The 15,976-nt window shown below is 44.3% G+C and overlaps 1 protein-coding gene across 1 annotated transcript in view; it reads right to left on the bottom strand.

Moving 5' to 3' along the window:
* FSTL4 (follistatin like 4) overlaps positions 1–15,976 on the bottom strand; it is a 180,419-nt gene that overhangs the window by 34,654 nt on the left and 129,789 nt on the right.

The following is a 15,976-nucleotide window of genomic DNA, read 5'->3' as shown; positions in this document are numbered from 1 at the left end:
GATATTCCCTTCCTTGCACCAGCTGGCAGAGCTACCCTATTCATCAGGCTCATTCTCATATATCTGCAGTGTGACCCACACAAGATCTGTGTACCACTCTCCGCACTGAGAAGATTTAAAAGCCTCATGCACTTTCTCCCGCTGGCTTTCAGTGACTGCAAACACCATCTTTGTCATTTCAAGTCACAGCTTAAAATGCGATATTGCCTTAAGAGTTAACAGCTTTTGTGGTAAAATCCTCTTCACCTGGCCTCCACTACAGAAGCGTACTCAATAAAACCCAACACCGACTTCTTCAAGGAACATTTCCTATCTCTTCATACTCCCTGCATGAAAAACTGCTATTAAAACTCTCAACTAACAATTCTGGAACATCTGTTCATTAAAATATTTGATTTCTTCCCCAACCTGGGCAGCCGACAGGACTGACTTTAGGGCTCCATCTGATGATTGTGAGCCCCTCGTGCAGAACCCACTTGTGAAGCCATGCTGAGCAGCTCTGCATCCCTCCTCCACCCAAGAGAGAAGTCAATGCAGTGTGCCACAAACCATATTCACTACTGGAGGCCCAAGGCTGATTTAGGGTTGCGAAGATCAATACATTGCATGCCATGTCTGCCAGCCATGAGCTGTTCTCCCACTTAATATTCTCAGCACTGCTTAGAAACACCGTGAGTTAAAATAAACAGCTGTCAATCTATCAATCAAAAATTAGGAAAGTCTGACCAACATCATGCTACTACTCGGGGTGCAGTCACTCCCATAGAGCGGACACAAGAAGAATCTGGCCATCAAACTTTAATGCCCCTGAAATCTTAAAGCCCAGATGGAGTGACAGAGGAGGAGCAAAAAGAGAAGAACATCACCCACCCACAGTCAGGTTAGCAGCAAAGCCAGGATTGAACACCTCATTACACACCACCTCATTAAGCCACATCTCATTAGGCATCACCCTTGGGTATGTGCTGGAGGAGGAGATCTCACACTGGGGTCAGTGTAGGATGCAGTGCCCCAGCCCTGTGCTTTCACCCACCTGCCCGAAGCATGTAAACCCCATAGAGGTGCTGGCAACAGTTACTTTCTGCATAAAAAAAGAGCTCCTTTTTTTATTAATAAAATATTTGGAGCACACTTGACAGGATAAAGAATCGATAGTTACAATAATTTGTAGCATGGAGTAGGGCTAATGAGGACCATCTCTTCTTGAGGAGGAATGAAATAAAGGGTCATTCGTTTATGAGAATTCTTTTTTCCTTCTTACAGCTGTTCTCCTCAACTCTATGTGCCATTTCTCACACTGCCCAGTTCCCGAGCTCCAGTGGTCCCTTAAGAAGGCATCTGGGAAGGCTGCCACACATCAAGGCACTGAATCAGGTCAGGATGGGACTTTTAGGCTACAGCATGTATGTAATATAGATAGATCACTTAAATAATCACATACCTCCCTCAAATACTTCTATGGAATATATTTGAAGGCATCCTACCATGACCACACTGACTTTCAAGGGTCTTTCTATTAATAGAGGATTATGTTGTGTGGTTTTAGTCACAGCTTTCTTGGCATTGCTAGAAAAAAAAAAAAAATGCACTTACACAACCAGGTGCCTTGGGATGGACAACAGAGATGCCCTGCAAGGAGATTAAGGTTGTGCTCCTTGGTTTGCAAACACAAATCTGCTTAGAAAAATCAGAATCTTGTACTTAAGTTGCAGACCTCAAACACTCTGATGCTGGTTGTACAAATTGTTCAAGTCACCATAATGATCTTGGGTGGAATCCTCTAGGTTAAGTATTGAGCTGCTCATTTTATTTTTTAAAATCTTTACAAGATAAAAGGATTTTTAGAACACGCATAAAAACCAAACAGAAATGAATGGGGAACATTCAAAGCATGCTCACGTGCAGAACGCAGACTGGAATGGAATCTGACCCTAAAATGGGGCAATTTCAAGTTTATTGGGAAATTCTGCATGTAAGCACAGTAGCTCTGCATACATTCCATGGATTCTGCCAGTATCACTCCTAGCTTATCCTATTTATCAAGCCAAGTCTAACCTTGTATTCTTCATTGATATTTCATCTGAAGCAAATTCTCAGCCTACTGCAGTGAGAGGAAAAAGTGGTTCTTGTAACCCATCTGCCACCAGTAGGATCCCCAACGCTTGTAACTCAACTTTGGGTACTTCAAGACAGCTCGGTAGCAATCAGCTTCACGAAGGAACAGATGCAACCATGTTCACCTACAGCATTTTGCCAAATTCCAAATTAAATCACAGTCACCAGGACTGGGCAGGAGGGCGGTTCAGGGAAATCCTGCTCCTCACAGCTCTTTTCTCTGCTGCTATCCCCATCCCAGAGGGGCTGTGATGCAGTGCAGACCACTGGACCAACCACGCCGCCGTGCCGCCATTGGAATTTCTCGCAAGACGTTTGAGATGGTGAAGGCTCACTAATTCCTTTTCTTGTTAAAAGTGTCAAGGCACTGCCAAACGTTTCCCTGCACCCCTCCTCCTCTCCAATTTTATTTCTTAAGGCTCTAAAGCAGGAGTTGTGCTGCACCTTTGCACGCTCTGCATACTAATGCACGCAGGTATTACTTGTTGTGCTGTTTTATCACGGAAATCTTTCCTCTGCTGTCATTTGCAGCCCGCCAAAGGCAATCATAATTTCACAATGAAGACATGTATAATTGAGGTCATTATAGGGAGCAACCTGGAATGAGCATCTATGGAGGAAAACTCATTGATTTAGCATGGCGTAGAGATAATTTACATAGTAAATGTCGTTTCCCTGCGTGCCTTTGCTCGTGCTACACTACGCAGAAAAAGATTTCATGTTTTTTTTAAAGTGCTTCATATCATTAATTAGATCTTTTCACTTAAACGTAAAGAAAATATATTTTTAATACACTGTTACCACCTTTAATCATTGTTACATTTGTTCATGGGTATCTCATCCTGCTAAAACAGAATACGGAGCAAAGGACTTTATTGCTTAAATTATGCTGAAGGGACAAGGAAATAATTTTTTAATCTTATAACTGGCTCTTGCACAGTACACAATGTACCAAAATGTAACACTGCTGGAAGCAAGGGATGGGAGAAATCACTGCTATAGAAAGCCTCACGCACAGATCCTCACCTCCCAATTAACTCACACAGACCTTTAGCTTGGGAAACGGAGCATGGGTAACACAGCCCCAAACACATCGTGCTTCCCCAGCAGTTGGTCAAGTTGGGACTGATTTAATGGGACGCAAACTTTTGTCCTCACTCAGTTCCCCAAATCCTGCAGCTGTTGTTCAGGCCCTGCACTGGGTTGGTACACCTCTATATTGCCTTGTGGCCAATACTGCAGCACAAAGGTCAAAGGTGATGTTAGCATTTGTTTCAACAGATAGAAGCCTTCTTTCTGGTTATAGTTGCAGGTGAGGACCTAACTGAATCAAGAAAGCCAAAGCAGTTAGTGGCTAAGAGGATAAAATAAGATATTCCTTTTTTAATTCCTTTTTCTCCAATATTTTTGATGAAAAGTGTTTGGCTTGGTATAGAGAAGATCAATTTTAGAACCTCTTAAACCTGGGAGAACTGCAGCTAATGGATTTTAAAATGACTGTAGGTAAGATACAACAACTGACCATGAGATCTGGCCAGCCAAAGAGTGACTGCCTGGGATGGGATGTGGCCACTGCAAATATTAAGGGCAGTTCAGAGCGGGTCTGAATGCATAAAACACTGCCTAACACACTTACAAATTACTCAGATTAGCATTAGAGTATTTTCCAAACACCCTGTGATTTAGTTTCTACCCTACTCCGTGGAGCAAATAAATGAATTAATAAAACCAATGCCACACAAATCACCCCAGGTCTGCGTGCTCATGCAAAGCTGTCACAGCGCTGCCTCCAGGACCAGCTCCAGAAGAAATGTTGCCATGTTAACACAGTTTGCTGGAGATTAAGGCTCGACAAGCCCAGCCTCTCCAGCAATATTTACATCCCCTCACCTGTCTGCTGGCGGTGATGGATTATCCATCACTCAACCCGAGATGAAAACTCCATTTTCCAAACACCAACCTTGAATTACGGGAAAGCCAAGAATGTTTGCATTATTAATTAACCGCATTAGAGCTGTTAATGAACTCGATGCAGGTTGTTCACGATTAATTAACCTGGAGAATTCCAACAGCTCCCACCTGGGATCAGAGCAGGGGAGGGGATCGGGCTTCTGGCCTCACAACCTGCAAAGAACATCAGCAGCCTTCCATGGGATGCTCAGAGAGTTTGGCTTCCCAGGAAAAGAGCGACCACAACGCAGCCTTCCTCCAAGGCTTAGAAGTTTAATTAATGTGAACAATAAGATGATTTCTAATGCTAAGTAGAAATGCTCATACCTCAGCTGTATTTTGTAGCTCTAATAATTCAAGTTCTTAATGTAATTTATAAATCCTCGGGACCTTGGGCATGCTACTTCAGGAAGTATCTTATTGTAAATTCTCCACTAAATTAGTAATGCTGTTTTCTAAGTCATAAAAAGGCATAATTATGCTTCTAGCAGTATGAGAGAATTCAGCACTTCAAGCCCTCTTCTGTCATTACTCACAAAGGCCATGGGTGAGGGCTCCTCAGACAGGTCCCAGCATGGCACAGGAAGCCTGCAGCCCATCTCGATGCAGAATTTGGCATAAATTCATGCAAAACATCAGTGATATCCAGCACCGTGCTGCAGGACAAGACCCTGTCTCGCATTCCTGTCAAGGCTGGACATCCTTCTAACCTGCGTGACCAGGAACCCGAGATTCAACACGAGAGAAGCAGATAATAAGGAAATATTGCAATGCCTTTTCCCACTTTTCAGCCCAGCTTTGCCACATGAAGTTGCATCAGGAGCATTCGCATTGCTAACAAGTTGCTAAAACCATTTATATTGACTTTCAATCAAAAACAGCTTCTTGATGTACTGTATTCTAAAGATCAATTTCTTTTCTTTTTAAGAAAACGAGCAGTACACTTTCCATTGTAAAATCCCATCCCTGCCCTCCTGTTATTAATCAGAGAACATTCACTTTGTGCAGAAAGGGATAATTCATTCATTCTTGAAAGTACATGAATAAATATAAGTTGCTCAGTGCTTAATTATCTAATCTCCTGAGGGTGATAAGTGATGGATTCATTATGTAAATAGGCACAAGTAGTCTCTTTTAGAGAACAGCTTACATAAATGCATTTGTTTTTATTTTAAATTCCTATTTCCTTCATATTGAGAGCCATGTTGATATGATTAATTTTTGATAAAATATTCCCATGTTGTGTCAACAGTGTCCTGCCTACACCATAACAGCCATGCATTTTCCCAGTCAATTTATTAATTTGAAAGGTAGAATTGCTAATGGCCTGATGTCTCACCATTACTTCTGGTAATCGCGATCGTTGCAACACTTGACTCCAAAGATTTGTCTCTTTTATTAAGAGTCCAAAGCGTCCTCCCAAGAACCAAAGGAGAGAAGTACTGAAGTTTTCCACTGAACTCACAGGAAAAAAAGAACACTGTGGTTTGGGACAGGTGAGAAGCCTCACCTGCTCTCTGTAGTTCTGCACTTTACTACGTCCAGTTGGTACTGAAAGAAACCATTAGTAGCAACTGCAGTTTCACCACCCCAAAAGCAATTGTTGCCTCGTGCAAAAGGCTCATCTCATTACAGGGAGAATGGAAGTTCTTGCCATTCCATTAGCAATTCCTTAGCTTCAAGATGGGAACTCTTTGCAATGCTTCTTCCAAAGGAACGGAACTTTCAAGAGCAGTCACTGTCTGTATTTAAAATGTGGTGTTTGAGTTTCAGAGGACCACAAAATATGAAACTACTGAACTTTTTTTTTTTTTTTGAACTTCAATAAGCTGCAGTAGCTGAACTGATTTATACCTGATTCAAGGCAGAAAAAGATAGCTTCTGGTACGGGACATGGCATGCCAAGTTTCTCCTAGAAGCGAATTTTTATGGCTGCACTACAAACCCCTAGGGTTTATCATGGAAATGCTGTCAGATCATTAAGTACAGCATGACTTGTGGGAACCACTGTAAAGTGTACGTAAATCACTTAGCAAATAGAGCAGAGTCAGGCTGCAGGGTGTGTGGGGTCCAGGAAGCATTCCCATGCAGTGCAACAGCACTGAGACCCCTGAAATGGCTGCAATCTTATCCTCCCCACTCATTTCACTTCAGGGTCTGGGCCAGCAATATGCAATGAATGTGATAAAGTGGAAAATGCATGAAACGGGAAACAAGGAGCAGAGAAAAAGGGCCCACACTGCTTTTAAAGCCTAGATTAAGGGTTTCTAAAAAAAAAAAATAAAAAAAACCAACAAAAAAAAAAAAAAAACCCAAGCATTTCAAATGGGATCTATTTATTTCCTTCATACTCTCTCATATTATCGCGTTCATAAGCCATCAAATCAATGATACCACACTCTCAAGTTGTAAATAAGCATTCATAATAGTATTCACAGAGCTTTCACTGCTCTTTGTATGGATGACTGCAAACTTAGCTGTGGTAATTACATGGATCTGGCATCTTTTCTGACTGTGGCCACACTCGGGACACTTAAAAAAACACAAGGACTCTGCTTTTCCAGGCTCACACCATCCAATGGAACTATTCCACCCCCCTCCTTCATCTTCCAGCCATTGCTCACTTGGGTTTTGCCTCATTCAAGTCAGAATTCAGCCTCTCCCCCAGGGCTTTTTTGGTGCTTTTCCATACCAACAGCAACCTCGCTCTCAAGCCAGCTGTATAAAACCAGAGCACCTTTCACCTGAAAATTGTGGTTATGTAACTGGAGGAAAAACCAACGACTCAAAGGCATATGCAGCTATTTCTGCTACGTGCTCCGGGCTCACGCTGCTATATGGAAATGCTTCCTCCAGGCTGCAGAGTGGGATGGCTGATGGCAGGACCTGGCTGCCCCAGGCTGAGCTCTGTGCACCCAGAGGAAGCATTTCTCCACATGCTGCTGTCCTGCCTTGTAACTGCAGGCATCAGTCCAATTTGATGTATGCTGCAGCAATATGCAGCTCTGGAAATGAAGAAGTAGCACAGATTCGCCTGGGAGAACTGCACCGTGCTTAGACTTACCAAATCACAGCATGGTTGGGTTGCAAGGGAACTCACAGCCCTGCCAGGTACCCCTGCTGCGGGCTGGCTGCCCTGCACCAAGTCAGGCTGCCCAGGGCCCAGCCATGGCCTTGGGTACCAGGGATGGGGCAAAGCCATCCACCTTCTGCCCAGGCTAAGGCACAGTGAGGCTGTGCTGCAGCAGCCCCCTGACAGCATCTCCTGTTTTAAAAACATCCACTGATAGGAACTTCTGGATCAGCCCTCTCATGCATGCCCTTCCCATCTCGCAAACACAAAGGGTAGGTGAAAGTCAGAAATGTGAAGATGGCACAGAATTAATTTGGCAAGCAGCAGATAATTAAAAATAACATTTCCTTCCGGTGAGGCAGGTGAATGGAACCAAAGCACAGTGAGCAGCCCCTAGAGAAAAACCCCCTGCTTCATGCTCTCAGCACATCTTTTGTCCCGGTTAAACCTTTCCCAGCCCAATCCCCGGCAGTTCGGAAGCTTTTAGGAAGCTGCAGAAGGGGCCAGGCCATGCCCAGAGCTGGTACCAGACCCAGCAGGCAGCTGCTGCACAATACTGAAGCCTGGCATTTCCAAGAGTTTTATCTCTGCTGGGAATTGCAAGATGGACAACAAAGGGCTGGGAAGTGGCTCTGCAGAGAGGGTCGGAGTTGAGGATGCCTCAGTTTCCCCGCAGAAAAGCTTGAGGAAGAACCAACCCATCTGGAAAGATTTCTCAGCATGCAAGGCAATAGGGGCCATGCAAACAGCCACAAGCGTGTCATGTCTGTGGATTTCTCATTAAAATCCCTCAGAGGTTCACAGATAAAATCCACATATAAAACCAAAATTTAATTATACAGAAGTACTTTGAAGCAGAGATTTGCAGTGACTGCTGCAACTCAAATTCCAGTAATACAAGAATGATAAATGCTGCATCGCTGGAAGTAACAGGGAAAACAAATCATCTGTGCTATCATACAAAAAGGCATTTTGAAAAGCAAGATACAGCAGCAAAGACCAGTGCAGCCAGTACTCTTTGTCTACTAACCAACAACATCAGCTTCTTGAACCTCTGCAATCTTCAGAGGAAAATGATTTTTTAGGAGCAGTTCTTTCTTACAAATGCCATGGCACGTAACCCCAGACACCAGCAAGGCCAGGCTGAAGGGCAGCAGCTGTGGGACACAGGCAGCACGGGGCTGCACTCCCTTCCCCATCCTGCAGCACAGAGCAGACCGCTGTGCAATATTTTCATTTTCTTATCTTACATCCTTCGACCTTATTTTCAACTTCTCACATTCGGCTCTGACAGCAGAAATGGTACATTTCTTCATGTTTATTCCCTAACATCCTTTGCTGTTAAATCCCCTACAGAATCACCTGTGACACTTGCCCTCAGGGGCCGTGCAGCCTCACAGCAGGATCACAGCACCAACACCTCTCAGCCCTCCTGAGCCCCAGCTGCTCCAGCTCCCACCATCCCAGTCCTCCTGCTGGCACCCAGTTTCCTTCACCCTGTCCCAGACTCCCCTCCCCACTGCTTCATTCCTTGAAGCTCTGATGAACTCAGGCTGCCCCTCCATTCCATCCCCACCTCACCGTGCCAACTGGATGCAAGCATAGCTTCAGTCACCTGTTCCAACCCAACAGTATGCAAATAACGGGCATATTTAATAGGATCATAGAATGATTGGGCTGGAAGAAACCTTACATTCCATCCAGTCCCAAGAACTGCTGTGGGCAAAGCTGCTACCCACATCAGGCTGCCCAGGGCATCAGCTATTTCTATTGCTCCTTCCAAATAATCCAAGAATCCGTAGAGTTGGCAGGGACCATTAAAGCTCCAACTCCCTTCAACGAACAGAGACCTCCACAGCTCGATCAGGTTTCCCTGGGCTTGATCCAGCCTTGCCTTGAAAGTCTCCAGGGATGGGGTGTCAAATTATTCCCTTCTTGGATCCTACCAACTTCATCTCTCCGGCTCTGTGCTACCAACCAGCTCCTTGCCCTGCAGGTGGGACCACTGCACTGACACTCCTCTCACGTTGGTAACTGGTTTTAAATACTGACTCTTCAGACCACTTGCAATAGGTGCATGCCTTACTGACACTTAACAATCACAAACTGGAATTAGCTCTAAACAACACTTGAGGAGCTCACATCGCTTTATCTACGATGAATTACTCCTGGTCAAGTCTGTAACGTAAATACAAATAGTCTTTAAATAAATATTTAATTTACAGCAGCCCAGAAGAAACTGAGTGGACCAAATGAAAGCTTGTTTAATGCTAAATTATTTGCTAGCAAAGCGACCATATGCTGAGTGCCACAAACAACAACATTCATCAAGAGTCTGGGGATATTTTCTTTTAAGATCTTTGGCACGGCACTCATCACAAATATTACCAACCAGATGCTCTGTTTTTCCAAGAAACAATTCACTCCTAACTACAAACACTTGGAGGGTGCATTGCCCCCCAAAGAGGGGGTAAGAATACGCTGGGCTCAGCCAGGGAGGGACATGGTGGGAAAGGGAAGGCTGGATGGGACTCATCTCTCCTAACACAGCTGACTAACTCCTGACTTGAACTGCCAATGCAGATCTATCAGCTGACTTGGGGTGGTTTGTACCTGTTTGGTCAGGGCTCATCGTAGTGCTCAGATTGCAAACCCACATGCTGGCATTTACAAAACATCTTTTCCATTACGTTGAGCACACAGGCACACACAGACCTCGACCCCCAGGTACAGCCAATGCGCTGCTATATTAGAACCTTAAAGTAACCTTAGGAAAGCTCTTACAAGGAATGAGATCTCAGTCTGGGAGCGAGGCAGAATCATCTCAGGAGTAGTTAAAGCAGCGTCCCTTCCTCAGAGCTGGCTTTTACCTGAGCAGCCCTCCTTGCCTGCTGCAGCAGAGCTTCTCTCCCCTCTGTTTTATGCAGCTGTGCAGAGCCACAGAAACAGCATACAGAATGCATTCATTCACTCACCAAAGCTCAGACACAAATTAGTGCACCATAAAAGCCACTATCTCAAGCAATGCTGCCTCGATTGCTTTTCCTAGTATCTTATCCAAATAACAGCTCTGAGATAGGAAAACCTCAGAACAGCATTAAGTGTAGCTACTGCTCACGATGATAAGGCAAAAATTAAAGATTTCCAACATAAAACACACAGCCAATCTGAGTATTAGCAAGATCAGTGCCTGGTTTGTGTTTTGCCAGTAAGTATAATCCGTTGTGCAAATCACTGCTTTGATAATGGAATGATTTTCACAAATGTAACATGACATTCAGCCACTAGGATATAACATGTACCTGCAGGGCATTTGGTGAGCAGCGTCCTGCTGTGCTTTAATTGATGTACAGTCCTTTGTGGCTTGTATCCCTTCAAAGCCATCTCATATGTGACAGCAGACACAATGCCTGACAAGGTCTGGTGAGATACAGCACGCCAAAAAGGCCCAACCAGAACCAGGGATTCTTGGTGCAAAGCTTTGTTCAAACACACACTGAAAACAGCTCAAAGACAGAGTTTTTCTAGCAGTTATTAATTTTAAGTGGAAGGGATTTAATAATAATTATTTAAATTATCCTACTGGAACCAAGTGACAGGAACGCTCCTTCATTTGTCTTATCGTAATGTTTCACCTTTTACCAAACCTCCAGTTTCTCCCCCCTTCCCTTCTTCATTGAGCAACACAGCCAAACACGAGCACCGGTGGAATGGAGAGGATTAGCTCTGGTGCTATTAAAAGGGCATCACCAAGTGAAAAATCAGAGCATCATTTGCATCGGAAGGAACCTCTGAATATCATCCAATCCAACACCCCGCCATGGGCACAGACATCTTTTGTGAGACGGGGTTGCTCAAAATGCCTCCAACTGGAGCAAAAGTCAGAGATATTGCTCTTTTAGTTCAGGTCCACATCAGATGAACAGGGCTGCAGTTCCTCACCCCTTTTCACTAAGCCACTGAATGCATCTGACCTCAAAGCACAGCAGCATGGTCCCAAGGCATGCACCAAGGGCTGTCTTACACAGGAATCTCTGCTCTTGGCCCCAGATTAAAACACTGCTATCCGCATAGTTTTACACCCCCACTCACAAAACCATGATGATTTTGTTGTACTCGTGCACTTCAAATCACTAACACTCAACATAAATCAAGAACAATGCTCATATAAGAATCGTCAAGGATTAAGTGCTCAAGTCAGGGACATATTGCGAAAAAAGGCTCTTAATGATTCAGAGTAATGTATGTCAGATGTTTGAGCAAACAAAGCATTCATAAACCACTGCAGAACTGCTCCTTCCAAACTGAATGGAGCCTTTATTCCCACGCTACAGATAACAGTGATTGAAGGAAGGAGAAGGGCCAAGGACACCAAACCAGGTAAATCACTGCTCCCCAATACTGTCAAGCAAGGCAGCACAGAAATATCATCTCTAATACATTCTACTGACTACTGCTCTTTGGAAAATTGCTTAAACTATTTCTCTAGATTTTTCACTTAGCAATAGCTGAAGGTATGAAGTATTCATTCAAATTTAGGACACACATTTAAAGAAAATGCATGCTTATCTACCAAGGTCAGAAGCAGAACCCTGGAGCCTTGCTCATACACAGCAAAAGGGCTCTGCCTAGCAGCACTGTATGCCGTTGTCCTTGTGTGTCCCTGAGGAGACTCTTGGCTGCCACCTCTGCTAGAGCACTGGGGGAAATCACACGAGGGATGGTCTCTGGTGAACAGCCCTGAGAAGACTTTATGTCTGAAGCTCCAGGAGAACTATGCTACTGAGGGTAAGTTTGCTGCAGCGTGCAGTGGGAGATCCACATCTGCATTTGCTCTGGAAGCATGAAATGCAGAAAATGCTCAGGAACTCAAGAGGGTACTACAGGACTGAAGAGGATGCAGTGGTTTACATAGGGTGACTAATAAAGAGTGTGAGACGTTGGCGTTCGTCCAGATGTCAAGGTTGACGACAGCTCTTCTGCTGCAAAGTGTTATGGGTGAATCTTAAATGACTACAGATGGTCAGGTGTTGATTTTGTCTGTCCTTTGAAAGACAGTGCTGTCAGCAAAACAGTGCCTTCTAACCAAATTCTGAAGTTCAATCCTGTCAGCAGGAAGCGTTGGCTCTTTAACTGACTCATCAAAACAATGGTCTCTTAGTTTCCTCTGGTGACTTTCCATTCAAGTACCGCTCTGTTGCTGGTTCTCCAGGACAAGAATATCTGCACAATTCATGATTTTTTTTTTTTCTTCCCCTCCCAGCAATATTCCTTTATGAAAAGAACGTAAAACCCCCTGCTTTACAGATGGCGAGCTGAAGCAGAGACAGACGCTATTTAGCTGCAGTTACACAGCGTATCTGAACCAGAACCAGACACATGCCTTATTTCCCAAGGTTACTCTTGCAGCCTCTCTGAGATTACTTTATAATCCCATTATGGGTGGAATTGCTACGTACACGCAGCTGCCTTCTTGGAGAGCTCTTAAAACGTGAGCAGGGTCTGAGCTATTAGCAACTGCTATGTTCTGCTTTGACCTTGGCTTATGCTAAAGTTTGCAGAAGGGCACAGAAGGGACATTTAGCATCACACCTGAAAAAACAGTCTTAGAAGCAACCGGGGCCTGGAGTAAAACATACTGAACTAACAGCCTGGCACCAGAAGAAACATCATCACAGACTTTCTGCATGCTCCCACTACCACCCTGCACTATAAGTCATCTGAATCTGCATTGCTGCATTCTTTTGGCCCTTGCTTGGCCTTTCCATGTGCTACAAAGCTCTCTGCAGCCACATGCTCCAAAACAGTGTGCCACCCCATGGTAACAGTGCTGTAACACAATACTACAATGGAAAGCACAGCAATAGTAGCATGGTGGCAAAGCCCTAGGCTGCAGCAAGTGTGGATTAGCCCAAGTGCAACAGCCATGGACACAGAAACATAAGAAAGAACCTGCTTACCTTTGGAAGACCTCAGGTAGGCAGGAACTTCCAGTGAGACACCCTCACCTCCACTGCTGACCCTTAAATGAGGTCTGGACAGGGGTGGATCCTGGCTCCAGCCCTTCAGGTCACTCAGCTGCACTGCCTGCACCTGAGCTCCCCTTGGAGCTGCCTTCCCAGCAGGTGCTCCATCACTGCTTCAAGCTGTGACTTAGCATTTTCACTACAGATGCCTATGAGGAAAGGGCAACAACTCACCCCCTCACTTTGCTGGCACCTTTCTGATCTCTTTTCCATTTCACAAAAACTTCTCCTAATCCCTCAGTTGTGATGGAGAAGATGGCAGTGAGTTGTAGGCAGGATGCTCCCAGCTCTGCTCCTCCTGAGTCTCATCAGCTCAACACTGCTGTCACATCTATCAGTGGAGATGTATGCAAACAGAAAACACAATGGACTAACTCATTTATTTCCACTTGTTATTGATGACCTTTCATGACTTTCATAACTCCACTTCGCTCCACCACTCATGAGTTATGAGGTCATCCGTAACTCAGGGAAATAAATGAAGTTTCTCATCAGTCTATTGTATATCCCATTTATTACCTTTTTATTACCAACCTTTAAAGTTTTATCCCCTTGTATCTTGTTTTACAGTGGCATAACATTCAGATGCAGGGATGTATATGAATCAGGCCAAAGCGGTTCCCTTCAGTTGCATTTCACTGCAGGAGGAGTTATGCTGATCCACAGACACAAGCACCATCATTTTTTTGTGACCCTTCAGACCCTGTCCAAGATCCCCACAACCAAACTGTGCCCATGCTCAGGATCATCTGCTTGTACTAACTGAAGAACAATGCTTTCTTCTGACTAATTTCTGCTAAGGTCATCTGCAGAACGAGGTTTGCCATAGAAATGACATGACGTGTCACACAGATCATTGACTCAAAGTTCTGTACAGGTTTTTGAAGGTTAGCTGCAAGAAGATAGCATGGCTGCACAGCACTGCATACAACAGATTCAATAATGATCCTTTAAAAAGCTTCAGCTGCAGCATCGCTGTGCAAGTGCACAGAACGCTTTTTGTCTTTGACCTGTCAGTAAAATGCCAGGAGAATAAATCAGATGAGTTGTCCTCAAAGTAATATTCAGATTTTGCTTCGTGCAACAGAAAACCACAAAGGACAGGAGGCTCCCCAGGTTCAGAAGCAAAGCAAACCACGAGGACAGCTAGAACTATCTTCCAGAAGTTCTACATTACACGAGAAACTGCAACTGCAGAAATGAGCTGTTGATCAGTGCTGATAAATATGAAATAATTATCCCACGCGCAGAGGGAGCAGCTGCTAATTGTTGCAGCCATGTACAACACCTAATGGGACGCGAGCATTGATTTACTAATTTATTCATGTTGACCAGAAACCTTTCAGACCATCATTTTCAGCAAGAACATCAAACGAAAGCTATTACGGTATGAGAAAACAACAAAAACATTGTGCCTTCTCTTGTTGCTCACTGTACCCAGGTGGCAAGGAGCAAAGTGTCACTGCTCCATGAGACCAATGCTGCAGCCTCAGAGCTGGCCTGAGACTGAGGACAGGGCACATATAACAGCTCAGTCACATGAGAGGACAGAACCAGGATTACCCACGGAACCTTTCATGATGTTAAAGGATTGGAGACTGGATAATACTGATATATTGCTGCACTCAGGAAGAGTAGAGAGCACTGTAATAAGGAAATACGAGCAGAGTGGAGAACTCAGAATAACTTCGTAAAATAAAACAAGCAGATCTTCCAAAATAATTCTTTTTCTGGCAATTAAGTGAAGTCAAGAACGTGGAGGAAGCACTGGCTGGTTTCTGAAGGGAAAGCTAGAAAACAAATTGAAAAGACAAGGAAATTATTTTCTCCATAGGGATCCGAGCTAAATTCCATAGTTTATGACACCTTTTCCATTGATGTTGCCCTAACAATACAAAGGTCACTGCACGCATCTCTGAAGCAAGGCAGGGGACTGGTGGATCCAGGCACATGAAATACATTCAGAATTTTAAACTGGAGGATTTTGTGCTAAACAAACCACTGCTGCACATCCATACCCAGGTTATGGTTCGCCAACTCATCTGTTTGTAATAAATGATAATAATTGCACTTGTGATGCATCTCAAAGAATGCTGTGTGGTATTTGCTAAGGCTTCACACCATTTGCTGAACAGATTAGATAAACTAAGACAAACGTGGCACTCCTGCCAACTCAGACCCAAGGCTGGGAGCTCATCCTACAAGAAGGACAGCAGAACTCAGCTCTTCTCCCTGTTAGGATGCTCAACACCCTGTAGATCTGTCTTGCAGAAGGGATACTGTGTGCATAAAAACCCAATGCCCTTGGGAAGAAAAATGAGGAATGTGACCCCCTGCTCTTCACATAACACTGTCCCCTTGAAGATCAGGTCTGTTTTATTTGCAATGGGAAATACCTTTATTCAGTGCCCTTTCTTTCCATAATTCCTCCTGATTTTGTGATCCTTCTTTGGCAGCACTGTCCTGAGCCCAGGAAGAAACTGGATCTATAGCAGCTGAGCTGCAGAGCACACAGCCTGCAGAAGGTGGTATTGGCAGTAGAGCAGAAGCCTTTTACAATCCTTTACAGGTGAATAGGGAAAACTCTATAATGTTCACCATCATTATTGAGTATAGTTATTAGCTTCAAACGCTTCCTAAAACAAGCCTGTCATTAAGACAAACTTCTTGTTAATGGCAGGAATCTCCCAGCTGAAGCATTAAAAAAATCTGCAATGCCCTGCATCATTAGCTGCCTCAGAAAGCTTCTCTGCTATTCCAGCCCCACGTCACAGTGCCAGGGCCAAGTTCTGCTCCACACTTTGCCACTTGC

Source organism: Centrocercus urophasianus, unplaced genomic scaffold (assembly GCF_019232065.1).
Source record: "Centrocercus urophasianus isolate 14NV4802_14NV808 unplaced genomic scaffold, USGS_Curo_1.0 seq_26, whole genome shotgun sequence".
Lineage (NCBI taxonomy): Eukaryota > Metazoa > Chordata > Aves > Galliformes > Phasianidae > Centrocercus > Centrocercus urophasianus.
The sequence above is the reverse complement of the archived record's forward strand: the minus strand, read 5'-3'. Positions and strand labels throughout refer to the sequence as shown.